Source organism: Tachysurus fulvidraco, chromosome 14 (genome assembly GCF_022655615.1).
Source record: "Tachysurus fulvidraco isolate hzauxx_2018 chromosome 14, HZAU_PFXX_2.0, whole genome shotgun sequence".
Classification (NCBI taxonomy): Eukaryota; Metazoa; Chordata; class Actinopteri; order Siluriformes; family Bagridae; genus Tachysurus; species Tachysurus fulvidraco.
Window position 1 is genome coordinate 3,105,584 of NC_062531.1, and position 26,618 is coordinate 3,132,201.

Genomic DNA, 26,618 nt, shown 5'->3' on the forward strand with positions numbered 1-26,618 from the left:
CACGGGGAGAACATGCAAACTCCACACACACAAGGCGGAGGTGGGAATCGTACCCCCAACCCTGGAGGTGTGAGGCGAACGTGCTAACCACTAAGCCACCGTGCCCCCAAACTGAAATTATAATAAATTAAATTAAATTCAAATGACCACAGACTTTCAAGTAAATAATTCATCTCTTGGATGTCATATTGAACTTAAATGAAATTCTGTTTCACTGTGACTTTATTCTCGCCTCACCAAGAGTGTCCTGGGAGAGACCTCGGATCCAGCACAACCCTGACCAGGAAAGAGCGCTTACTGAACAGAAATGAACAAATCAGTGAATGAATATTTAAGCATAGCTCAGCAGCTGTGCTTCATCTCAGGGCGGAGCCTTATTCAGGGCCAGAAATATACAAATAGAATGAACATGCCATAGCATTATAGAGTGACATTGTTTTTGTTTTTTAAGGCAGCTTGCAAATGATGCCATTAAAACGGATTTAGAAAAAGATTAAAAATGACAAACTACACCTTTATGATGCTTCATCACCACCACCCTGATTATGTTATGGCAGTATGCTATTAGCAGTGGCATGCTATGCTATCATTAAGGAACTGCTGACGTTTCGGTACATTAAACTATTTTAAAAGCACAGTAATATCTTAAATCACGATAATTATTGAGACGTAAGTCATAATTCAACACCAGCACAACGTGCCATATTATCGGCAGTCTCACTATTTCCTGAACTATTTCGGTTTGGTTGTTTTCCGCTAAGTCCTGGCAGAAGCACATATTGCGCAAAGGGGGGTTTCAATGAAAAAACAAAAAACAAATAAAACATCACAGCCCACAGCAGTTCACTGTCACAGCATAACCACAGCCAGTCCTCATTTATCCAATTAGCTTTTGTTGATTATTTTCCCTCTTAGCGGCGAGTTTCGACAACAATACACATGTGTGCGTCTCCGAGGCTGCTCGCTGACCGCAGTTCCGCCTCTGTTTAGAGCAGAAGCATTACGTTTTGCCGTTGCTAATCGCTTCCATACTTTGTTCAGTTGCATCGCTAAATGCCAGCACTGTGGTGTGCCGTAAAAAAAAAGAAAAACATGCACATGCACGTAGCTCAGTTAGCAAAACAAGTAGCATATGCATCTGAAACTGGTTGAGTCTGCATGTACACATTGTGTGTACATGCGTAGTCATAACGAGAGCGATGTTCTCTAAAAAAAAATTCCACGTATTAGTAATCTGTACGATGGCTGCATTAGAATGTCATAATGAGTCGTGATAATCAATTATACTACACAGGAAACTGTTATCAAAAAGATACAGGATATTGTCATTACTCTTGCGTTCCGTTCAGAATATGTACAGTAGGTTTATACACATGTGCGTACGTTTGCTAAAAATCTGACTGTAATATCTGTAGAAATCGATTATACCACTGAAAATGAAGGAAAATAAAAGAATCCTTGACAAAATTGTTACATGTGACATATTGTAATTTCTCAGTACATTATTAGCTACTTTAGAACATTACTAGCTACTTCGGAACAATATTATTTACTTCAGAACATAATTAGCTACTTCAGAAAATGATTAGCTACTTCAGAACTTTATTAGCTACTTTAGAATATTATTAGCTACTTTAATACAATATTAGCTACTTTAATACAATACTAGCTACTTCAGAACATTAATAGCTACTTCAGAACTTCATTAGCTACTTAAGAACATTATTAGCTACTTAAATGCATTATTAGCTATTTCAATACAATATTAGCTACTTCAGAAAACTATTAGTTACTTCAATACAATATTAGCTACTTCAAAACTTCATTAGCTACTTTAGAACTTCATTAGCTACTTAAGAACATTATTAGCTACTTAAATGCATTATTAGCTATTTCAATACAATATTAGCTACTTCAGAAAACTATTAGTTACTTCAATACAATATTAGCTACTTCAAAACTTCATTAGCTACTTTAGAACATTATTAGCTACTTCAATACAACAATAGCTACTTCAGAACATTATTAGCTACTTTAGAACATTATTAGCTACTTGAATACATTATTAGCTATTTCAATACAATATTAGCTACTTTAGAACATTATTAGCTACATAAATACATTATTAGCTATTTCAATACAATATTAGCTACTTTAGAACATTATTAGCTACTTAAATGCATTATTAGCTATTTCAATACAATATTAGCTAGATCAGAACATTATTAGCTACTTCAGAACATTATTAGCTACTCCGGAACTTTATTAGCTACTTTAGAACATTATTAGCTACTTCAGAACATTATTAGCTACTTCAATAAAACAATAGCTACTTCAGAACATTATTAGCTACTTCAATAAAACAATAGCTACTTCAGAACATTATTAGCTACTTCAGAAAATGGTTAGCTACTTTAGAACATTATTAGCTACTTAAATGCATTATTAGCTATTTCAATACAATATTAGCTACTTCAGAACATTATTAGCTACTTCAATACAATATTAGCTACTTCAGAACATTATTAGCTACTTCAGAACTTTATTAGCTACTTTAGAACATTATTAGCTACTTCAATACAATATTAGCTAGTTCAACAAGTTTTTTCTACTGGATTTTGAAAAAAGAGATAATAAAACAAATGAATTTACATGTAACAGATTTAGATTTTATTTACACTGCATACCTTATACTCATTATATATCTGTTTCTCTTTACATATTGTTTCTCTTTACATATCGGCAAGACTGCAATCTGTCCTTCCTCTCAGGTTGAAAGTTTGTGTGTCATCTTGGATAGCACAATATCTTTTAAAGCTCAAATGAATACTATAACACGGATTGCATACCTCCATTTGCGCAACATTAATTCGTCTCCGTCCCTTTCTTTCTAATAATAATACTGCAGTTCTCATTCACGCACTAGTCACTTCACGTATAGACTACTGCAATGCTCTTCTTACACGTATTCCCTCCAAATTGCTGCATGTGCTTCAACTGGTTCAGAATTCTGCAGCTCGTGTTCTCTCTAGAACACCCTATACTGATCACGTTTCTCCGGTTCTCCAGCAATTGCATTGGCTTGCAGTAAAATACTGTATAGAGTTCAGTTTAAAATCCTGCTACTCACTTATAAGGCACTTCATAATCTTGCACCATGATACCTTACACTCCTTCACGTGCACTCAGATCACTCTCTCTCACTCACTCACTCATTTTCTACCGCTTATCCGAGCTACCTCGGGTCACGGGGAGCCTGTGCCTATCCCAGGCATCATCGGGCATCGAGGCAGGATACACCCTGGACGGAGTGCCAACCCATCACAGGGCACACACACACACACACACTCATTCAATCACACACTAGGGACAATTTTTCCAGAGATGCCAATCAACCTACCATGCATGTCTTGGGACCGGGGGAGGAAACCGGAGTACCCGGAGGAAACCCCCGAGGCACGGGGAGAACATGTAAACTTTACACACACAAGGCGGAGGCGGGAATCGAACCCCAACCCTGGAGGTGTGAGGCGAACGTGCTAACCACTAAGCCACCGTGCCCCCCCGCACTCAGATCTTCATCTTCAATCTCTCTTGTGGTACCTCGGATTAAACTTACTACTATGGGTGCCAGATCTTTTAGTTATGTTGCCCCCCCGCCTATGGAATTCTCTTCCCCTCGATGTTCGCGATAGCGAGTGCTTGTTGACTTTTAAAACGCGTCTTAAGACTTAAGATCTTTTTATACAGGCTTTCTTATAACATGTTTTATTGAGATTTAAATGCACTTTATATGTATATGCTGTTTGTTTGTGTGTTTTGTTTATGCAGTGACCTGTATATTGCTTGTGAGGTGACCTTGGGTGTACTGAAAGGCGCCATGAAATAAAATGCATTATTATTATTATTATTATTATTATTATTATTATTATTTGTATCTTAATTGCCTTTTGTGTAAAAACTGAGGCCATGTTTTTAGTTCTTCAGTTACAACAGTTTATTTTAGTATATAGTATAAAATATCAGTTGTTAAATGGACAATTGCTGCGATGTCTCCGGTTGATTGCAGAAGCAAAAACGGTTTGTTACTAAACCATAATACAAGTGGATTAATAACATTCCTGTCAGTGCTGAGCGCCGAGCGTGTAACTCAAGCGCCGCAATTAAACTCGTTAAAAAATAAAGAGCTGGCAGTATAATGCCAATAAAACTCCTTTTAATAATGACATCATTTCCTCTAAAACCCGTTCAGTTTTCCTCCAAACTGTTCATTTACATTCAGCTCATTTGGCTGAGGCTTTTTGGCTTTTCCCCCCCAATTTTTACAATTCAGGATGTAGGACTGTCCAATTCATACAGTCAGCCAGCCAATTTATTAGGAACACCTGTCCATCTGCACATTCATCTAATAGTTATCTAATCAGCCAATCAGGTTTCAGCAAAGCAAAGCATAATGTCATACTGTACAGAGCTTCAAACAAATCAAGAGCTCAAACATCAGAATGAATAAAAAGTCTGATCTCTGTGACCTTAACCATAGCTGGGCTGTTAGTGCGAGATCGGCTGGTGTGAGGGATTTTTTTTTTCATCTTGATCTGTCCAGTTTGAGTCTAGAGTCTAAATTATGCCTCAGATTCTTGTTCTTGGCTGGCAGGAGAGGATCCTGATCCACTCTTGTGCTGTTATAGCTCATCCACCTAAAGCTGAGATGCTTTTCTGCTCACCACGTTTGAAAAGGGTGATTATACGAGTTGCTACATCCTTCTGTCCAACTCTCTCCTCCTTCACCCACAGATCTGCTGCTCACTCTGTGGGGTTTGTTTTCACATCGTTCTGTTTAAACTCCAGAGACAGTTGTATGTGAAAATCCCAGGGGATTAGCACATTCTGAAATAAGCAAACCAGCCCATTTGGCACCAACACTCATACAATGATCACAAGGATCAGACTTTTCATTCTAATGTTAGGTGAACATGTGAACATTATCTGAAAGTCTTGACTTGCCTTTGTATGATGTCATGCTTTGTAGAAAGTGTTCTTAATAAAGTGGATAGTGGGTGTATCTTCCCTGTCTGTAACTTTAGATAAAAGTAGCAAAAACAGAAGAGAAAATCATCTTATATCAGCATACGAACATGACAGGACACGATTTAAACTATTAATCATGTTTAACTTTTTCTTTTCTTTTTTTTTTAAAGAAAAAACTGATCTTTTAGCATGTTGCATTTTCTCAGCAAATAAAAGCATCCTCTCAAGGCGTCTTCTGACCCGTACTGCTTTTTCCTTCAAGTTTGTTTCGATAAAAACTTCCTCACATGATGCTTCAGCCGCTCTGTTTTTCCACGAGTGACATTTCAAACAGTTAACGGTTTATCTGCTAACGTAAAATGTCGGTCGGTGATTGTGAACACTTCAGATCGTTGTTGTTTCCCTTCGACAGACATTCGAGGCACGCAAATAGTTTTCCTGTAAAACGAAGTGAAAATGAATAAAAGTGTAATGTCAGCACGTCCCACGTCATAGTCGTAATTTCAAATGCTGCCCGTTCATGATGCCAACATTATAAAACTAGTACAGACATGAGAGAGTGTGTGTGAGAGAGAGAGAGAGAGAGAGAGAGAGAGAGAGAGAGAGAGAGAGAGAGAGAGAGAGAGAGAGGTGGAAGTAGAAAAAACAGAAAGATACAGAGAGAAAAATAGAGATACAGAAGGAGAAATACAGAAAAACAAAGGGAGAGGGGAAACAGGAAAAAAGAAAAAAGAGAAAAGCCAGAAGAATAAAGTCATATAAGTGATAGAGAGAGAGTCTGAGAAAAAAACAGTGAGAGAAAGAGACAGAGAGCAAGAGAAAGACAGTGAGGGACAGACAGATAGAGAGAGCAAGGGAATGACAGTGAAAGAAAAAGAGACAGAGAGAGAATGACAGTGAAAGAGAGAGATGGATAGAGAGAGAATGACAGTGAAAGAGAGAGATGGATAGAAAGAGAGAGGGGAGGGAGAGAGAGAGAGAGATGGATAAAGAGAGAGAGAGAGAGAGAGAGAGAGAGAGAGAGAGAGAGAGAGAGAGAGAGAGAGAGAGAGATTGAGACACATAGAGAGAGGAAAGAATGACAGTGAGACAGAAATGGAAAGAGAGAGAGAGACTGAGTTAGATAGAGAGAGACGTGTTGAAAAAGAATGACAGTGAGAGAGAGAGAGAGAGAGAGAGAGAGAGAGAGAGAGAAGGATAGTTAGAGAATGACAGAGTCATGTGACAGTAAGCGATCAGTACAGATCTCATGCAATCATTCGCTCAGTTCCCAAAAGCACCAACACTAAACACTTCCAGCTGCACAAATGTTCTTCTCCTGAAAACCACACAATACAAAGTTACACAACACCACATCATTAGCCGGGGGATGCGTTCTTAACTCCTCCGACAAGGGACCTGCTTCACCCGGGACCCAACCAAACATGGCTCAGAAATACCTGGTGAAGCAGCCCAGATGAACTCTCGGCACCACACGGTATAATCCAAACTGTTTCAGCTGCACCAACACAACACCACACAAAGCAACAGGGTGTAGATTCAGGGGCAAAATCCTAAAATCCCTGCTCACCAACCTCAATACACCTCCAGCGGTGTCACATACCTGTAGGGGGCTTTGGAAACCTTTGCCAGGGGCTTCTTTCAGAGTAAAATTATTCCCAAGGACCACTCCTGGTACATCTTTATCAGAGTCATGTGATACAGAAAAATAGGAAGAAAAGAATTGCTGGGAATCTCCTAGATAAACATGATGGATGTCTGCAGGTCTCCAGACTCCACATTGAAAGCTGAGGCTCAACAACACCCACCAGGGTGAAGGAACACCCATAGGATGACTTCTGGTTAGATATAATTTAGTTGGTACGCACATTAATGGTCCGGTGGTGTGTTGATCTACTCTTGGTTTTTCAGGTGTGGTAAAGTTCCTGGGGTTTTAAACACATTAGTGTCACTGCTGGCTTGAAAAAGAGTCCATCATCTTAAATTCCAACCAACAGCAGCACTGTGTGTAAAAACTGACACTGATGAATGATAGACGATTAACATAATACACATGGGGGGAAAATGAGCGTTAGTCTCTAATAGCACGCCTACGATATGGAGGTTTGGAACGTTGCATCACTGAAACACTGAGCTCATGGAGGTTCCTTCTGAAATACTGACAGAAAATTAGACCCACTGTATTCCAATGACCACCTAATATATAAACTAACAGCTCAGTATGCCGATAGCATACACTCTCAGGGGTTTTCATGGGTCAAAATTGGTCTCCGGTGGTGGCTGACCGACATGGTCATCCACACACAGCGTCATTTTTGTGTCATTTTAAAAATAATAGTGTCATTTTTTACCATTAGCCGCTAGCTAGCAACAGCTAGCTTTGTGCTTTGATCTAGTTTCAGCTCACTCCAGTCTAACTTTAAACTAAATGATTTTTATAGGTAATTTACTACACATTGTCATAGGCCTATACTGTACATACTGTGGATAATTAAGGCTAAATTTTTACTAAACTCTCTTGCTAAATGGGGCAAGAACACTTAGGGTGCTTTCACATCTATAGTTCGGTTCATTTGGTCCGGACCAAAAGCAATAAATGATACGTCGTAGCTTTTTATCAGTTTTTGGTTCCTTTTCACACCACACTGATCGTTCTGTTCCGCACCAAAATGCAGTCATGTGATAACATCCACATCACTCCTTGGCCACACGTCTTTGAGCGTATTTCCTAAACCGCTTCTCGATCGGTCAGAATAAAAGTGCGGGAAATTCAACGAAACTCCGGAAGTAAACAAAAAGAGGAAAATACAGGATACAGCATACAGTACACCATGGAGAGACGACCGCGCGCTGCGATTATGTTCGTGGTTGTAATCTACTACATCGCTCGTATACAGCATTCTATGCAAAGTCTTCATTTTCAGAATGAAGCGCAGATGCGGCTTGAAAATATCATTTTAATGCACCGCAAACGGCGAAGACGCATCGCGAGACACTTCAGGAGGCGGCGAGCGTTACTTTTGCGAAACTGTGACATGCTCATCTTCCGAAAATATTGCCGACGACCCACTACGGCAGCTGGTTTAGTCCAAAATGCGCGATACTTTTTGCAGTCAGTTGCACCTCTTTGAGGAGGTCCCGGTACGCTTGTTTGGTCCGCTTTTGGTGCGCACCAGAGTTCGATTGCTGCATTCTCACCTGCCCAAATGAACCGCACCAAATGAGCGATCGAACTCTGGTACTATTCAACCGAACTAAACAAGGCAGGTGTGAAAGCACCCTTACTTTCTCATTTCAGATGTGTATGTTCTTCTAAGAAGTAATGATTCAGACACCGATTCAGACACTGACGGGCAGACACCGATTCAGACACTGACGGGCAGACCGATTGCTTTAACCATTCTTTATAATGAATCGGCTCAAAGGAGTCATTAGGTCACGAATCGGACTTTAGCGGACGTGTTGTGAGGGAATCCTGGCTGTTAGGACCTCGCGAAAGCTGTGCTCATTCTCTCCGTCACTCCGTCAGTAGCCTGCTTCACTCACAAAACCCAATTACAGATCAAATAAGGATTTGGCGCGACAAAAGATCTTTTTGGCGGCTGCCAAAAAATTTTCAATGTAGGAAAAACCCTGCCTCTACTCAAGCAAGTCATATTTACTAAGAAGGATTTTAACCTGTTGACTACCGTAGAATAGAAGCTGAATTTAAAATATCATGCTTTTATGTCCAGTTATTTGGACTCTTTCCCATGTAGTAGGAGTTCAAAAGCAATCAGCAATGAGTAATTGGATTGTTTGAGAAGCCCTGTCCTGGTCTAAACACGGCGTTGTCCAGAATCCCAGGCTGTAATCAGGGCTGCAAGACCACTTCCAATGTAAGAGTACTATAGTTACTATATAAACTTTCCAAAGCTTGACTGAAATAGAGAAAGAGAGAAAAAGAGAGGGTGATAAGCAGGGTGACCGCATGAGAGACTGATGGAAACCAGGGATCCGGTCTGGACAGCAGAGACAATAGGCAAAAAATGTGAATGGATAAGATTAACATAACTCTGGCTTTTGCAAAACAACCCTGAAGCAGAAGTTTAAGAGGCCATAGGCAGCATGGATTCTGTGTCACCAATCAGAACTGTTGCAGTCGAGCGTGCTCAGAGAAGTACGGAGACGAGTTACAGTCTCTTAATTTTGCTGGAGGGCCACAGGGAAATCAAAGCTCCTAAAATGGAGTGCGAGTTTACAGACAAGCCCGAGTCCCAACAGATGGCCAAGTGTGTACGATCTCCATGTCCGGATAGAGCTGCTTTCATTACACCAACTCCAGCACAGGCAAGCCCACCACGCACTCCTCTAGTGAAAATAAACATTCATTAGGGGTTCCTGTAGCTTGTAGCCTTAAATGTTACAGCTAAGACCACTCTGAGTTCAGCCGACGCACGAGATACAGGAGTAGATAGAATGAAAATGAACCAAAAATGAAATTTTTTGGCTCTACAGATTTATTGCCACTAAAGTGGATTAATCAAGCTGGAATGAGAGGTGTAATTGATTTACCAAACACTAGACTTTACAGGGCTTAGTGGTTAGCACGTTCGCCTCACACCTCCAGGGTTGGGGGTTCGATTCCCACCTCCGCCTTGTGTGTGTGGAGTTTGCATGTTCTCCCCATGCCTCGGGGGTTTCCTCCGGGTACTCCGGGTTCATCCCCCGGTCCAAAGACATGCATGGTAGGTTGATTGGCATCTCTGGAAAATTGTCCGTAGTGTGTGTGTGTGAGTGAATGAGAGCGTGTGTGTGTGTGTGCCCTGCGATGGGTTGGCACTCCGTCCAGGGTGTATCCTGCCTCAATGCCCGATGATGCCTGAGATAGGCACAGGCTCCCCGTGACCCGAGGTAGTTCGGATAAGCGGTAGAAAATGAATGAATGAATGGACTTTACAGGGTACTAAAATTAGAAGAGATTGGGATTTAACAAAACTGGTGTTTGTGAGATACTGGAGTCAGGAAAGTACTGGATTTAGTGGATTTACAAGGACAGGAATTTCAGCAAAACTGTGGTTCATGGGACATGTGGTTGGTTGGGTATTATGGTTCAAAAGGCAATAGATCTAGGTTGTCCTGCAGAGTATGTAGAAGGCTGTCCATTTACCACACAAGATTTGTCAAGGTATTGTATTTGATAGGTCTGGATTCACTACCACGTTAGAACTTTGACACATTTACCGTTACACTATCATTGGATGGACACAAGAAGAATTACTGCCACTCTGGAGTTGGTGGAGTACTAAAATTGCTCCCTGCACTTACTACTATATTGGAACTGGCAAGACATTAGAAGGTACTGAATTTATTACACTGGAGTTAGCAGTTAAGAACATTCTGAATGCATTACCACACTGTAGTTGACAAGATGCTGGATTTAGAAGGTCCTGAATTAGTGTTACACTGGGGTTGGCAAAGTACTGAATTTAAAAGATCTTGAATTTATCACTATCCTGGAGTTGGCAGAGTGTTGGATATTTAGAAGGTCCTACTCCAGTGATTTACTGACACTCCTAAATGTAAGTAGAGTTCAAGCGGCACTGGATTTCTGGGGGTCGGAGTTAGAGAGGTAATTCTTTATAAATTGCAGGACCCCTCCCTTCCTCATAGCACTCTGTTTAGTTCCATTATTCTCTGTTGTTTTAGCACCCCCACCCCCACCCCACCACCACCCTCCCTGGCCTACAGTCACCTCCACTCCAGTCTCGATTCTGTACAACTTCCATCTGTGCAAACCCGAATTTTACAAGCATCTGAGGACAGCCTCACAAACCTCAGAATCACTCTCCCTTTTTCGCTCCCTCCATCAGCCTTACCACCACCCATTCATTACTCAACTGTTTAAATCAGCACTTTCTCTCACTAGCACTTCTGATGATTCAGAAGATTTAAGAAGATCAGGTCGAGATGGTGATAATTTAACTTGAGGTAAACCTGCTGAGTATTTGCTGGAGGAACACTTGCAAAAGCTTCCAAAAAGGAAACCTTCGCGATCTCCCCAGGATCTCTGTCTTTTGTTCTTTCTTCCTCTTCTTCTTTCTGTCTGTCTTCCTTTCCATATTAGGGATGGCCATGTTGCGGAGGAACCCTTGCTTCCCCTATGGTCTGTTTGAGGTTATGCAGTGAGGTGTGTTGAGGATACACAGAGGTGATGAATGGGCTCAAATAACCTCGAGCTCTCGCATGGTTTTCTAAATCCTGCAATTGGAAGTATGGACAAAGTGCAGGCATCAAGTGCAAGTCATCAGTTTCTTTGCTGTAAATGGGTTTGCTGTAAATGTTGCTGCTCTCTTCTTCAAATGAGAACTTAAACAAATGGTGCACCTAATCTCTTCTTCTTCTCTTCATCTTCAAGGTTCAACAGGTTTGGGATTCGGGACCAAACGCCATCAGGCCAAACGATTAGCTGATGTTCGGATATGTTTTTCTTCAAACATAAATTACCAATAGTAAAGAAATATGAGGGTGGCACGGTGGCTTATTGGTTAGCATGTTCGCCTCACACCTCCAGGGTTGGGGGTTCGATTCCCACCTCCGCCTTGTGTGTGTGGAGTTTGCATGTTCTCCCCGTACCTCGGGGGTTTCCTCCGGGTACTCCGGTTTCCTCCCCTGGTCCAAAGACATGCATGGTAGGTTGATTGGCATCTCTGGAAAATTGTCCGTAGTGTGTGTGTGTGTGTGTGTGTGTGTGTGAGTGTGTGAGTGAATGAGAGTGTGTGTGTGCCCTGTGATGGGTTGGCACTCCGTCCAGGGTGTATCCTGCCTCGATGCCCAAAGACGCCTGAGATAGGCACAGGCTCCCTGTGACCCAAGAACTTTGGAGAAGCGGTAGAAAATGAATGAAAGAATGAATGAATGAATGAAAGAAATACGAAGTAGTACAAACAGTACACTATGTCTAACGCAACTCTTTATAGCCTATGATACAAACTATAATTGAAAGTTTGTAATCAGTTATACTCCATTAAACGAGCTATTATCCTGGTCGGGGTTCAAAAAAACTTGCTTTCCTAAATCAACCCATGATTTCTCCATCGCTATCAAGATCTGTTATCTTACATGAGTAGATAAGGTCTAGGTCAAAGGGCTCTGGATTATTGAAAGGTGCTTCTCAGAATCATGCATCACGCTTGCTGTTGCAGATAAATCATCAAAACTTAAAGAGCTTTTTAAAAGGGCATCTTTAAAGACTTAAAGAGCTTCCCGAGCTTTACCTCAGACTTTTTACAAAGCACTGACAATAGAGACTCCTTCCAAAAATTCTTTTTAATAGATAAGTGAAATTTAAACCACCTTCTGGACCTTCTGATTATGGATGATGACGATAATGAAGACTACAGTGCTGGTGATGAAGCTGTTTTTGGTTATTAGGAGTTTGCTGTTGGTTTCCTACAGAGTGCCCTTAAAATGCCTTCACACACACACACACACACACACACACACACACACACACACACACACACACACACACACACACACACACAACTAAGTCTGTGATCTTGTTAGGGAACACACGCACACTTAATAACTCATACACAGTAAGACACATTCATGCACATACTGTAAACACATCGAAGTAAAGCTGAAATATGGTAACTTGTTAGTACATACACGCAAACCCACACACACACACACACACACACACACACACACACACACACACACACACCAGAGGAGACTAGAGCGGTGGACCGTCCCAGCCATGGTAAAGCAGTAATCAAATCAGTTTGTTATTGCAGAGATGGAAATGTGTTTTTATTCAGGCCCGTTGCCAGGATACCATTTTTATTATGACTAACAGAGAATTGTGATTTCTTTTTCGTTCACGTGGATCTCTTTCAGAACATAAACACTCATTTGCTATGATGTGTGTGTGTGTGTGTGTGTGTGTGTGTGTGTGTGTGTGTGTGGGAATGTCTTGGGGGTTGGCTAGTAGGTTGGTAGGGTAACTGAAAGCTGCGGTCACACACACACACACACACACACACACACACACACACACACACACACACACACACACACACACACACACACACAGAGTGTTGCCACGGTAACCAGTCGGTGGCCAGCACGTGTCGCAGCCGGAGCTTTTCCCCGGCGTCTTCCCGAAAAAAACTTTCCCTGCAGAAACTCAAGTCAGGAAAGACTTACTTCAGCGCTCAAAAATGCGTCCGTTTTTTTTTTCCCTTCCCAAGCCACATCATTACCAATCAAAATAGCTTCGCAGACATTTCAAAACTACAATTTGTAGTGGAGCCACGTTAACCGTTCCATTAAAGAACCACAAAAAAGAAAGAAGTCCTTTCCCGCTTTTATGATGTTATCATTATTGTGTGCTTTAGCTGGGACACAATGTGGCGTGCAGCAGCAGGAGGAACGACAGATACACTAACTGCACCGACTCTTCTTCATCCTAAAGATCTCAGCAGGCTGTAGGGCTACGAAACCTCCCACTCTAAATGGAAGCTGTGTCTCTCTACTTCTTGTCTTTTACCTTTCACTCAGTTTATCTTAGTTCCTCTTGCCCTCCTTTTTATTCTTCTTATCAAACATCTAATCAGCCAAAACTGAACTGTACATACACACTTTTCCCCTTATCTCAAAAGTGCTTGACTCGACTAGCCTTGGTGTTGGAAATCTGCACTTTTGCACTGGCTCTACTTGGCTAATGCTGCTACGGAAAGCTAACGGATAACGGTTTAGCATGGTGCTTATCGTTACACCCAAATCCTCAGACATTCACTCAGAGCTCCAGACGTACCGTATCACACTCTCTGTAAAAAGCGGTCACACTTGTACCTTTCCCTGTCGCTGGGGAGTTACTGTCATCTTTTGCACCTCTAATATGTAGTTTACAGCACTTTTAATTTACCATATGCACATTTGTATTTAAACAAGCATAAGGCATCACCCCAGTGGTACCCTATAGTACCATTTAGTACCCTTTTCAGTTTAGTACCTTTAAAAAACACCCTAAATCTCCTCACTCCTGAGCTTCTGATGAACACTTCTCCATCTTGAAGTGAATTGCATTTTGACTCTGCTGTGTGTGTGTGTGTGTGTGTGTGTGTGTGTGTGTGTGTGTGTGTGTGTGTGTGTGTGTGTGTGTGTGTGTGTGTGTGTGGGACATATTTTCACAAAATTAATGCAAGTCTTTCCAACTGCAAACTATCTATGTCAAAGGTCATGTTCTGTTCATAATTCCATCAATGAGTCATACAACTCTCTCTCTCTCTCTCTTTTTCTCTGTCTGCCTGTCTTTCTCTGTCTGCCTCTCTTTTTTATATATTTTTTTCTTTTTCTTTCTGTCTCTTTTTCTTAATTTCTTTGTTTCTGTCTGTTTCTCTTCCTCCATCTTTCCATCTTTCTTTCTTTCTTTCTTTGTCTGTCTCACTTTGTCCCTTTCTCTTTCTCTGTATCCCTTTCTCTCTGTCTTTCTCAGTTATTGTTTCTCTCTCGTTTCTGCACAAGCTGAGTCAGCCATCACCATTACAATAGAGAGAGAGAGAGAGAGAGAGAGAGAGAGAGAGAGATGTGGAGGGAGGAGGGGAGGTAGTAAGGAGGGCAGACTGTAGTATAAGGGTCTGCTCATAGCTCTGTTCCTTCTCCCCCACTTCCTGCCTCGTTTTTTTCTCCCGGACCATATGGAAATCACAGGATATGAATTCCTGCATATCGGAGCTGTGAATCTTTGGCTCTGAGCTCAGCTCCGTACCTGATGCTTAACCAACACCAGTTTAGCTTCATTTTGCGTTACGACTGATGCTTGACCGAAACAGAAAGCAGTGACACACTGGACCGGAAAAAAGCAAACAGAAAGAAAACAGCAGGGTTTTCTTTCTAGTTTAGAAAAGTAAAAACAAATTATAAACTCTGAAGAAGACTCGAGTGTAAAATACACTAAACACACGTCTCCTCACGACTCCATGACCTTCTGACCAATCAGACGGGAGAATTTAGCATCGCTGTGATTTACAGCAAAAGATAAATGAGATGATTTGCCGTAGGGTCAAAAATGCAACCACGATACTGCAAAATTGCAGAGAAATGAAATCGGCTTAGTAGAAAAGTTGCATGTAAATGAATATATGTTGTTTTGTTCATGTAAAAAACTGAAAGTGTATTAAACAAAAAGAAAAGTCACCTCGAGTCTCCTCCACTTACTGTATTTCTCTTCGATTGAACAAACATAACGATTTACGTGTTTTTGTAAAGAAATTTCAGATTTTTTAATCTCTGAAATATCGACACGTTTGTCCATCAATGAACATAAGACCAGGACTAAGTTTAAAAGTGAAATTGTCAGCTTAAAGGAATTCCTGTGCTACTGTATGTTCACTTTTCTTCATATAACAAAGGAGCCAAACACTGTCTCATGAGGTGCTGGTAAAAAATCTTGTGTTTTGAGGCTAAACTAAAAGCCTAGCTACCTCAAAACTGTAGCTGAGGTAAAAAGAAAAAAAAAAAAAGCTAGTCTTCTTTTCCCTCTCAGAACGACAAAGCGATATGTGACCTAAATATTTCTCCATCCACGTCTGAGCAAATAACAAACAGCCGTCAGCAGAAGCCGTCTCTAATTATGACTAGCAGCCACGACGGCCGCATTCCCATGCTAGCTGAAAACACCTGTCCCGTTAGCATACAAAATAACGCCATTGACCACAAAACAAATCAGAGAGGTTTGTTTACTGAAGATTAGAAACAAGGAAAGCAGTGAATGAAGTCCCACTCCATCTGAACTACACTTAGTGCTAAACAAGGCACGGCTTTGGGAAATGTGGTGCCTCCGATGCAAGAAATGCTCCAGTTTAAGCTTAAAGGTGGGGTCTCCGTTGTTTGAAAGCCAATGTTGACATTTGAAATCACCAAACCAAACACGCCCCAACCCAAATGGGTCCCACCACTGTTTTGTTAGCTCCGCCCACACATACTGTATATCAGACAAGTCTAACCCAAGTATAACCCAGACAAGTATTATGGCGGAACCTGTAGGGGCAGCTGACCGAGGGTATTTTTTTTATCAATAAATGAATGTAAAACTTTGGTGATACAAATGTGTTTTATGTACCATGACAGGTTTAGCTCCGTTTCATGCGGAAGACGTTCAGTTCTCTCCAGCGCTGGAAAGCTGATCCTATATTACCACGTCCTACTTCTTTCCTTATCGTAACCATTTCTTCTCTTTCTTTCTTTGTTTTTATCCTCCACGTCAATGTTAAAACCGCTTTCTGCCGATGTCACACATGCGCACTGAACACTCTCTCCGCCCATATTGACAAGACCCGCCCCTTTCTGCTCATTGGCTACACGTTAGTTTTGTTTTTGTTTTGCAGTTTTCTGAAGGAACAACGGAGACCCCAGCTTTATGTTCGAGTTGTGTTCAGATAAAGAAGACAAGATTGTACAATTTTACATGATCTGTAAGTCGTAAAAATGACAAAACTACAAGGTGGATTTTAAATGATCAGAAAATAAATAAACAAACAAATAAATAAGTAAAGTGATGTTTCATTTTTATTTGTGCTAGAATGTTTAGAAATCTGTCATTTCATATTTCGGATATTAACCTATAACACTACCTTCCCTTACTGGATGCTAATCCTATTTAGTGATTTTTAAAAATTATGATAAAACAGACACCAGAGTCCCGATGTGGAGCAAGTCAGTATCTTTATTGTGTGTGCACTATAAAGTGACTCATCACCTAGGGAACTAGGGAACGTGGCTGATTGAGTCGCGGCCTGAGTGTGTTTTCGAAGAGCACCAGGATGCACGACATCAGCGTTCAGCAAATACTTCCTGCTCCAAGTGCTTTTCTCACACGTAAAGGCACGCTGAACACACACACACACACACACACACACACACACACACACACACACACACACAGTGCTGCAGGCAATGTGAGCAGGGATGATCGCAGGACAGAGTTTCAGGCGTTTCCTCAAACAACCTCGTGGCTCTCGCGCAGTCTCAGTGCGCTCGTGGCTCCTGCACCGCCGCCTTAGACGTGCACACAGAGGCTCTGTGTCCAATCAATACCACTCCCAGTGAACCTGAGCTCCGCGTGCCTTTCTATATTCCGCCGAAGTATTACACGGTGTCGGGTTACAGCTTTCTAGTGCTCTGCTCCACGCTGAGCTCTGCTTTAACGCCCCCGTGACACCGGCGTCTGGATCTCCTCACAGCTCGGTGCTTTGTGTGAAACCAACCTGATACTCAGCTCCTCTGATCCCTAATTCACCTGAAGCTGAGCTGAAACAGCGAGAGACAAAACGATCACATTCAGCTCACAATTCGTTGCATTTATTACAGGAAAAAAAATTATACGGAAATATAGTGAGGCCGGCTTTATGTGCGATGGCGTCTAACATTAGGAAACCTCGTTACGAAATGGTTTCTACTTCATTTCCAGCAGGTTAATGAGAAATACAGGTGTAAAGACGTCGGTGCAAACACTGGACTACAGGTCCCAGGATGCACTGCGACTCCGCGACAGTCAGAACTCCCCTGAGACGCTGGTCGGTGGAGTGGATGCGAGTAAAGCGGCAGGAAATTTGAAGCTCACTGAGCCGCTGAGGAGACCGCGATACATGTGTTTGTGTCGAGTGAGCGTCAGTAGGATCTCTCTGTCTGTGACTCACTCACTCTGTATCTGTCTGTGACTCACTCACTCTGTATCTGTCTGTGACTCACTCACTCTGTATCTGTCTGTGACTCACTCACTCTGTATCTGTCTGTGACTCACTCACTCTGTATCTGTCTGTGACTCACTCACTCTCTGTATCTGTCTGTGACTCACTCACTCTGTATCTGTCTGTGACTCACTCACTCTGTATCTGTCTGTGACTCACTCACTCTCTGTATCTGTCTGTGACTCACTCACTCTGTATCTGTCTGTGACTCACTCACTCTGTATCTGTCTGTGACTCACTCACTCTCTGTATCTGTCTGTGACTCACTCACTCTGTATCTGTCTGTGACTCACTCACTCTGTATCTGTCTGTGACTCACTCACTCTGTATCTGTCTGTGACTCACTCACTCTCTGTATCTGTCTGTGACTCACTCACTCTGTATCTGTCTGTGACTCACTCACTCTGTATCTGTCTGTGACTCACTCACTCTGTATCTGTCTGTGACTCACTCACTCTGTATCTGTCTGTGACTCACTCACTCTGTATCTGTCTGTGACTCACTCACTCTGTATCTGTCTGTGACTCACTCACTCTGTATCTGTCTGTGACTCACTCACTCTGTATCTGTCTGTGACTCACTCACTCTGTATCTGTCTGTGACTCACTCACTCTGTATCTGTCTGTGACTCACTCACTCTGTATCTGTCTGTGACTCACTCACTCTGTATCTGTCTGTGACTCACTCACTCTGTATCTGTCTGTGACTCACTCACTCTGTATCTGTCTGTGACTCACTCACTCTCTGTATCTGTCTGTGACTCACTCACTCTGTATCTGTCTGTGACTCACTCACTCTCTGTATCTGTCTGTGACTCACTCACTCTGTATCTGTCTGTGACTCACTCACTCTGTATCTGTCTGTGACTCACTCACTCTCTGTATCTGTCTGTGACTCACTCACTCTGTATCTGTCTGTGACTCACTCACTCTGTATCTGTCTGTGACTCACTCACTCTCTGTATCTGTCTGTGACTCACTCACTCTGTATCTGTCTGTGACTCACTCACTCTGTATCTGTCTGTGACTCACTCACTCTCTGTATCTGTCTGTGACTCACTCACTCTGTATCTGTCTGTGACTCACTCACTCTGTATCTCTGTCTGTGACTCACTCACTCTGTATCTGTCTGTGACTCACTCACTCTCTGTATCTGTCTGTGACTCACTCACTCTGTATCTGTCTGTGACTCACTCACTCTGTATCTGTCTGTGACTCACTCACTCTGTATCTGTCTGTGACTCACTCACTCTCTGTATCTGTCTGTGACTCATTCACTCTGTATCTGTCTGTGACTCACTCACTCTGTATCTGTCTGTGACTCACTCACTCTGTATCTGTCTGTGACTCACTCACTCTGTATCTGTCTGTGACTCACTCACTCTGTATCTGTCTGTGACTCACTCACTCTCTGTATCTGTCTGTGACTCACTCACTCTGTATCTGTCTGTGACTCACTCACTCTGTATCTGTCTGTGACTCACTCACTCTCTGTATCTCTGTCTGTGACTCACTCACTCTCTGTATCTCTGTCTGTGACTCACTCACTCTCTGTATCTCTGTCTGTGACTCACTCACTCTCTGTATCTGTCTGTGACTCACTCACTCTCTGTATCTCTGTCTGTGACTCACTCACTCTCTGTATCTGTCTGTGACTCACTCACTCTCTGTATCTCTGTCTGTGACTCACTCACTCTCTGTATCTCTGTCTGTCTGTGACTCACTCACTCTCTGTATCTCTGTCTGTCTGTGACTCACTCACTCTCTGTATCTCTCTGTCTGTGACTCACTCACTCTCTGTATCTCTCTGTCTGTGACTCACTCACTCTCTGTATCTCTCTGTCTGTGACTCACTCACTCTCTGTATCTCTGTCTGTGACTCACTCTCTGTATCTCTCTGTCTGTGACTCACTCACTCTCTGTATCTCTGTCTGTGACTCACTCACTCTCTGTATCTCTGTCTGTGACTCACTCACTCTCTGTATCTGTCTGTGACTTTCACTCACTCTCTGTATCTCTCTGTCTGTGCCTCTTTCACTCTCTCTCTATCTCTGTCTGTGACTTTCTCACTCTCTGTATCTCTTTGTGACTTTCACTCACTTTCTGTCTGTGACTTTCACTCGCTCTCTGTCTCTGCCTCTTTAACTCACTCTGTATCTCTCTCCCTCTTTCTCTTGTTGTATTTCTCTCCTTATAATATCCCTTTCCCTTGTTCCTCCCCTCACTCTCTTACTCTTGATCTCTATCTCCCTCTCTCTCTCTCTCTCCTTCTCACCTCACTCCACTTCTCTCAATCTGTATCTCTCTCTCTCTCTCTCTCTCTCTCTCTCTCTCTCTCTCTCTCTCTCTCTCTCTCTCTCTCTCTCTCCCTTCCTCTCTTTGCACCAGATCTAGACTAACCCTTACAATGAAACAGTCATTTATTGGAATTTAATTCATTCATTCATTGGGGAAAGTCTGCAAAATGTCCAACATTCCACACTTTTTTCAGCTCGAATCGTCCGAGTTCTTGAAGTGCACTACTACTACTTCCTTTTCATGGAGTTTTAAGTGGGAACACGTGATCTGAGAAGTAGCTCGTACACACACCCCGCAGCACATGCTCCAATTCACACTGCTCCTGTGTCTCCCATCCAAGCACCAAGGCTTAGTGATGCCAAAAGAAAGGGGTGCCAAAACTTTCTTCTGCGCAACAAACGAGCACGAGTCCGTAATTACAGGCACACTTTAGTAAATGGAACCTATTTTTTTTTTTTTTTTAAATAAAAACGGCCCAAAATCTCGTCCTCCATCCTTCGGAGTGTTCAGCTATTACTGCAGGTGGAAATAGTAAATAATCCCTGCTGTTATTATCAGAGCTTTTCCACGAAGGCTTACAGGCTTTCAACATGCTTCAGAGTGCAGATTTGTGAAAGCCGGGATATCGGGACAGGAAACATGTTGGCAGTGAGATCACACCTTAATCTTACCACAGACAACTGTCCCAAAGAACCAAGAACCTGGTGGGATTTCAGTGAAGATGGAATGAATACATATTTACACCGATCTAAATCTCAGGCCATTTTTTTTTTTTACCAGAACGACGACTTCATCGACTCATGGGATGTTTTCTATCAGTGTAAAAAGATGAAGGATTTTCTCACTGTAAGTCTGATCTAAAATGAGAGGCCTTCGGTGTGAGAGGAAGATACAAACATCTGTGTGGGGGGAAAAAAATCACCTTTACTTTTTTGGACCTTTATATGAATGATGATATCGCCTCTAGTATTCTGGGGAAAAGCAGAAATACTAATAAAACACGACAAATTCTTAAAGTCCTGAGTGTCTACTTTCATATGAGCTTCATATCAACACCACCGTGAAGTGAGACGTGACAAAGACGGTCAATCATCAACAAGGACACAAGAAAAACAGGAGGGAAGACACTTATTGGTGTCGGGGTGGGGTGGGGGTTAATAAGCATTAAAGACTTAGTGAGGCTTTTTAATATTTTTTGGAACAGTACAGTAAAGACAATACCGTTTATGTTACAATAGTATCTGCATTTGTTCGGCCAAATTAGTGCATGAATTATCCATATTTACTATAAAGATTAAATTAGGATGGATTTTGAGCCCAGATTTTACAAAAGATTGATTTTTCTCTCCGCTGATGTGAATTATATCAAAGATAACGCTAAAAAGCCCGGGAGTATCCCTTTAAAAAGACGCCGAGTCAGGACTAGCTGTTAGACCTGTTATTATTTTACTGCTTCTGTCAAAGCGGCATCACAAAAAAAAAAAAAAAATGTTGATTGTTAACAGAAAGGCAGATGGAGAGCTGAGTGCTTTTTAAAAACGTGCTCCACACACTGCACTCTTTGTCCTGCTTGCCAACAAAAGTCACGTGTGAGGTTTAGCGTATGAACACGGACTAGAATGTCAGCCTGAGGTTCTGCGTCTGTGGCCAAACGGTAAGTACCAAACACCGGAGTGAGGAATAATGAACGCTCTGGAGCCAAGTGTGTCGCGTCACCAAGTGTGTCGCGTCACCAAGTGTGTCGCGTCACCAAGTGTGTCGCGTCACCAAGTGTGTCGCGTCACCAAGTGTGTCGCGTCACCAAGTGTGTCGCGTCACCAAGTGTGTCGCGTCTCAGCAGATATTCAAAAAGCTGATAACAAGAGAGCTGGAGACTCTGAAATAAACCCCCAGTGAAGATGAACCACAAACGCAAATCTCTGCATTAAGATTAAACAATAATAATAATATTTCATTTCATTAATTTTTTCTACCGCTTATCTGAACTTCTCGGGTCACGGGGAGCCTGTGCCTATCTCAGGCGTCATCGGGCATCGAGGCAGGATACACCCTGGACGGAGTGCCAACCCATCACAGGGCACACACACACTCTCATTCACTCACACACACACACACACACTACGGAAAATTTCCCAGAGATGCCAATCAACCTACCATGCATGTCTTTGGACCAAGGGAGGAAACCGGAGTACCCGGAGGAAACCCCCGAGGCACGGGAAGAACATGCAAACTCCACACACACAAGGCGAAGGCGGGAATCGAACCCCCGACCCTGGAGGTGTGAGGCGAACGTGCTAACCACTAAGCCACCATGCCCCCTATAATAATAATAATAAAATATATACAGTACTGTGTAAAAGTTTTAGGCAGGTGTGAAAAAATGCTGTAAACAAAGAACGCTTTCAGAAATATAAATAACGAGTGTTTATTTCTGTTAATTTACAAAATGCAAAGTGAGCAAACAAAAGAAAAATCTAAATCAAATCAATATTCGGTGTTACTAACTTTTGCCTTCAAACCGGCACGGAGCGATGGCACGGCCCCCACAGAGCCCTGATCTCGACATCATCGAGTGTGTCTGGGATTACACGAAGAGACAGAAGGATGTGAGGAAGCCGACATCCACAGAAGACCTGCGGTTAGTTCTCCAGGACGTTTGGGACGACCTACCGGCCGAGTTCCTTCATAAACCGTGTGCGAGTGTAGCTAGAAGAATCGCTGCTGTTTTGAAGGCAAAGGCTGGCCACACCGAATATGGATCTGATTTAGATTTCTCTTTTGTTCATTCACTGCATTTTGTTCATTTATGAAAATAAATGTTTAACCCTTTCATTTTTGAAAGCGTTCGTTGTTTACAGCATTTTTTCACACTTGCCTGAAACTACATTCAACCTCTGATGTAAAGTACACATTATATAAAAATCCTTATTTATTATTTATTTATTTAAAAAAATTTGATAATATAAATAAACATGGGAAAAATTATTTCAGTGCATTAAAAAAAAAAAAAGACTTTTAATCCCAAAATCACATCATCAAAATGAAATCGACTTAAAAGTAGATCTGGAATACAATTGTTTTGAATCGTTTTAAATTATTTTAGTCCCTTAATTTGTTTAAATATGCCTTATAAATAAACCCTACTTCCTTTTTTTTTTATTTCAGTAATCTCAATAATGGCTTTTCCGATTTAAGTTTTGGGAAATTTTTTTTTCTAGATCAAATTTTTTCCCACTCGGTCATAATAGGAGCAGAAGGATTTCGTTATCGTTCCATTCTGCTGGAGAAAGTTCCAGTAACACAAAGCAGGTGATGGGACTAATTCCCAGCGAGCGGTGCTGATTAAATGGGGTGTAAAATGGTGGGTTTCGGAGCGGTGTGTGTGTGTGTGTGTGTGTGCGCATGCACAAGGTCAGACCCGGGTGGGCCGACAGGGTAACAAGCTGCTCGAAGGGGACAAGCTGCTTCTCTGACTTCATCTTCCTTTTTACTTAATTACATCAGGCCTGTTAGTGAATTTGGCTCGAGCTCCTGATCCACGGACAGAACAGCTGTAACCCCGGAGAAATAAACTAGGTCTCTCTCTCCATCTCTCTCTCTCTCTCTCTCTCTCTCTCTCTTTCTCTATGCCAAAGGACACAGATCAGAAGAGACCAAATCAAATTAAATCTATTTCCAAACGTAATGAATAATTGATGAGTCGAAAAGGAGGAGGCTACAGAGCCGTTTAATTATTTAAAGATAAGAAGTGAATTTTGGGACACAGTGACTCCCGCTCGCCCTACTTAAGCACTTTTTAAAAGAAAAAAAAAAAAAAAAGGCAGGGCTCTTTAGGAGGTCGAAGTCGTTACCCCGGTGTGTCTGTACAAACAACGTATTATATCACCGAACACCTCGGAGACAGAGAGCAGATAAATACAAAACATGACCATTTTCTACAACGGCTCATTTCCCCAGACACCATATAAATGTTGTTTCCTTCTGTTTTTCTCGTGTCTCACTCCAGAGTGGTGTTAATACGAAGCTCATGTGGAAGTAGACACTAAGGACTTTAAGAAATTGTTGTGTTTTATAAGTATTTCTAGTTTTTCTCTACAATATTAAGGGCAATATATTTATAGAAAAGTACATTCATTCATTCATTCATTCATTTTCTACTTATCCGAACTTCTCGAACTTCCGAGCTTATCCGAACTTCTCGGGTTACGGGGAGCCTGTGCCTATCTCAGGCGTCATCGGGCATCGAGGCAGGATACACCCTGGATGGAGTGCCAACCCATCACAGGGCACACACACACTCTCTCATTCACTCACACACACACACACTACGGACAATTTTCCAGAGATGCCAATCAACCTACCATGCATGTCTTTGGACCGGGGGAGGAAACCGGAGTACCCGGAGCAAACCCCCGAGGCACGTGGAGAGCATGCAAACTCCACACACACATGACACAAGGCGGAGACGGGAATCGAACCCCCGACCCTGGAGGTGTGAGGCGAACGTGCTAACCACTAAGCCACCGTGACCCCTAGAAAAGTTCAAAAATGTATTTTGTCCCCCAAGCAGATGTTTGTATCTTCATAGTAAATGTTGATATCGAGCCCATTTCTGCTCTCCGAGACGCACCGATTGTTCGTTCATTTAAAAAGAGTCTGAAATCTGAAGTCATTTATCTTCAACACTAAATTCGGTGTAAGGTTCTCAAGGTCTCACACTGAAAGACAACAGAGACCTAATTCTAATCATTTTAGCTCAGACTCATGATGGGAAAATCCTTCATCTCTTCACACTGATATAAAAAGTCAGCTGAAGAAGAGTCAAATGTGGTCATTCCACCCTGATAGCGAGGTCAGTTCCTCTCTCCTGGACTCCGGGCCGCAGATAGCTGTGGTAACGGTGGGATTGGAACTTGTCTTGTGCTGATAAAAGGGTAAACACTCGAACAGAATCTGTATTTAGGAGCTCAGAAATTGACATATCTCTCATCTCTCCTCAGCTACGGGCAATTACACAACGTGCTAGCGCGCTAATCTTCATAATCCCTGCTCTGCCACAACAAGGAGTCTGCTAAGAGCTTGGCAACAAAGCTGCTTTAGCCTCTCTTCTTCCTTGTAAAGTGTGTGTGAGGGACAGAGAGAAAGAGAGACAGATAGAATTAAAGAGAGAGAGACAGGTAGACAAATCAGACCAATAGACATACTGTAAAGACACAAATATAGTGAGACAAAAATATGAGGGATTTGTGCGTCTGTGTGTATTTGTGTGCATGTGTGTATTTGTGCGTCTGTGTGTATTTGTGTGTCTGTGTGTATTTGTGCATCTGTGTGTATTTGTGTGTGTATGTGTACATCCGTGTGCATTTGTGCGTCCGTGTGTACTGTATTTGTGCGTCTGTGTGTATTTGTGTGTGTATGTGTACATCCGTGTGCATTTGTGCGTCCGTGTGTACTGTATTTGTGCGTCTGTGTGTATTTGTGTGTGTATGTGTACATCCGTGTGTATTTGTGCGTCCGTGTGTACTGTATTTGTGCGTTTGTGTGTATTTGTATGCATGTGTGTATTTGTGCGTCTGTGTCTGTGTGTATTTGTGTGTCTGTGTGTATTTGTGCCTCTGAGTGTATGTCTGTGTGTATTTGTGCGTCTGTGTGTATGTCTGTGTGTATTTGTGTGTCCGTGTGTATGTGTGTCTGTGTATTTTTGTGTATCTGTGTGTATTTGTGTGTGTATGTGTACATCCGTTTGTATTTGTGCATCTGTGTGTATTTGTGTGTCTGTGTGTGTTTGTATGTCTGTGTGTATTTGTGCGTCTTTGTCTGTGTGTATTTGTGCATCTGAGTGTATGTCTGTGTGTATTTGTGTGTGTTTGTGCGCCTGTGTGTATTTGTGTGTGTTTGTGCGCCTGTGTGTATTTGTATGTCTGTGTGTATGTGTATGTTTGTGCGTCTGTGTTTACGTGTAAGTCTGTGTGTATTTGTGTGTTTGTGCGTCTGTGTGTATTTTTGTGTCTATGTGCATATGTGCATCTGTGTGTATGCGTGTCTGTGTGTATTTGTGCATCTGCGTGTCTGTGTGTGTCTGTGTGTATTTGTGCGTCTGCATGTCTGTGTGTATTTGTGCGTCTGCTCCTCTCTGACCTGGAGTAGGTGGAGGCTCGAGAGAGCTGGTGAACTGCATCACTGCACATTTGTCTGATCAAAACCGGCAACAATCCGGTTGACTTTGATTTTAACGCCTCTCTCAGCCCGAGGCTCCTTCTCCTGTGTCCTCTGTTGACTTCCCACCCGCCGTCTCCTCACTTACGAGAGCCTTGTTTTTTTTTCTACGCTGCTCTGCTCGTGAATTTTCTCCCGGTGACAAGCACAGCCGCTTCCAATTGATGAACATTCTTCCACTGGCACACACTAATGCTGCTAATCTCCAGAGCAAAAGCGCATACGCTTCTAAGATAAGTAGAATATCTGACAAGTCATCATTCCAAACAAGCCCGTGAAGATAAACCGCTAGTGGATTCCACATCCTGGTACCACAGCTAAGGTTCTGGGACAGAGGAAG

At 42.2% G+C, this 26,618-nt stretch overlaps 1 protein-coding gene and 1 long non-coding RNA gene across 12 annotated transcripts in view; both read right to left on the reverse strand.

Moving 5' to 3' along the window:
* Positions 1-26,618, reverse strand: part of nfic (nuclear factor I/C) — a 153,783-nt gene that overhangs the window by 99,450 nt on the left and 27,715 nt on the right. The gene's annotated exons all lie outside the window — the stretch shown is intronic.
* LOC125138553 overlaps positions 16,567-26,618 on the reverse strand; it is an 11,426-nt gene continuing 1,374 nt past the window's right edge. The window contains exons 1-2 of one of the 2 annotated variants that reach the window (XR_007137770.1): positions 26,201-26,618; positions 16,567-17,325 (exon numbers count right to left, since the gene is read on the reverse strand). The exon at positions 26,201-26,618 is cut by the window's right edge and continues 662 nt beyond it. This is a non-coding gene — a long non-coding RNA (uncharacterized LOC125138553). The remainder of the gene's footprint in view (positions 17,326-26,200) is intronic. The other variant, XR_007137771.1, reaches the window with a different exon arrangement.